The sequence below is a fragment of the Lipotes vexillifer genome, unplaced genomic scaffold, assembly GCF_000442215.2.
Source record: "Lipotes vexillifer unplaced genomic scaffold, Lipotes_vexillifer_v1.1 scaffold1215, whole genome shotgun sequence".
NCBI lineage: Eukaryota > Metazoa > Chordata > Mammalia > Artiodactyla > Lipotidae > Lipotes > Lipotes vexillifer.
The window spans coordinates 1030248-1032143 of record NW_006790710.1 but is presented as its reverse complement, the minus strand read 5'-3'; positions in this window follow the sequence as shown (position 1 = coordinate 1032143).

Genomic DNA, 1896 nt, shown 5'->3' with positions numbered 1-1896 from the left:
GAGTCTGCCTACCGATGCAGGGGACACGGGTTCGTGCCCCGGTCCGGGAAGATCCCACATGCTGCGGAGCGGCTGGGCCCCTGAGCCATGGCCGCTGAGCCTGCGCGTCCGGAGCCTGTGCTCCGCAATGGGAGATGCCGCAACAGTGAGAGGCCCCCGTACCGCGAAAAAAAAAAAAAAGAAAGAAAAGAGAGGGAGGTCCTATACAGTAGCCTATTTTGTTTTCTTCACGTAGTTTCTGGAATTTGAGTCTGGCAACACCCCGCAGCAACACACATGGAACTCCTTTCCACTGGGGCCTGGTGCCCCACAAGACAGGTCTAAAGCACTTTAAAAAAAAAGTCTTCTTGCCAATCGCTTTATGAGGCAAAAAGTGATCCTGACCCCTAAAGCTAACAAACCAAAAAGGGAACTATACCTAAGCCCCGCTTGGGAATACAGACTCGGAAACCTGAGCCATACAGGTCGGCAGAAGAATCCACAACACAATGGAATTAGCCCGAGGAAGGTTGTTAAAAGCAGAGACACAGCCTGCTCCAGTGGGGACGAGTGACTCACTTTTCACTTGCCAGGTGTCGGTAATATTTGGAATTGTTACAAAAGCACTCTATTCTGACAATAAAACAATTTAATAAGCACCGCGACATTTTTGAAAAACCATCATCTAAGGAATGATGCCATTCAAGACATGGGTTCCAATGGGGGTCACTCTAAGCTGGGCATAGAGTCACCTAGGATGCTTTTAAAACGAAGGATGCAAGGGGCCCAGCCCAAGGCCAACTGACTCTAAGGGAGGGACCTGAGCAACCCTCACGGGTGAATGTGATGCTCGGAGAACGAGAGAAGCCCAGCTGAGGTACAGAGGTTCACCAAGACCCACCCCCCCCCTTAAGTTCAGGAGCAAAGGAAGGATGGCATCCAGGCCAATCCTTGATACCAATGACTGAGACTGTTGTGACCAATGTAGCTGGAGCTAACACAGGAAGACATTACGGGTTACAGTGAGTGAGAGTGAGTGAGTGAGAGAGAGAGAGAGAGGAAGGAGAGAGAGAGGGAGAGAGAGAGAGAGAGAGAGAGAGAGAGAGAGTGTGTGTGTGTGTCTGTGTGTGACATTTAGCCTGAAGGCCTGAGGAGGAGGGTCCACACGCATCAGGTTGGGGACCACTGTGGCATCTCAGGGACCAGTGGGCAGCTGCAGAGATGGGCAGGCCAGACAGAAAGCTCGAAGGCCGGCCTGCCAGACCCAATGCCATGCTGAAAAGCTCAGGCTTACTCTGTGAAACCAGGAAGGCCTCGGAGTGTGCAGGTCAGGAAGAAACACGATCAGCTCATGTTCTCAGTTCTTGGCAAAGGGCAAAGGTCATGGCTGAACCGTGTCCAGCACGCTGAAGCCACCAGGCGTGTCTGCTGAGGGAACCAAAGAATGAGCAGCAAGGATGGGGGGTGGGGGTCGGCCTCCCAAGCAAAGGCAGGTCACAGAGCCACGCCAGGCACAACTGAGGCCAGCACCCGGTGCCATGTGACCACGGGGTCCCACCGAAACCCAGTCCACGTGACAACACACAACCTCCCAACCTCCCAGACACACAGAAGGGACCGAGCGCTGGGGAGGGGGCCCCGAAAGTCTACAGGCCAGGCTCTGACTGCACCTCAGTCATCCCCAGATCCAAGTGTTACACACACAAAATCAAACCACATTCAAGACTGCAAACCCCAATTGATTAGAGAACCAGAGAACTCGGCAGCATCGCTGATGCAACATCACAGGAGGAAAACGGCCCCCGTGGGCCCTGGGAAGAGGGGACCTGGGGGAGGAGGCCTGGCTGAAACGCTCACTTTGTCCGGGGAGCAGCAGACCCGAGTCCTGACACGGCTCTCAACACGCACCAAGCACTT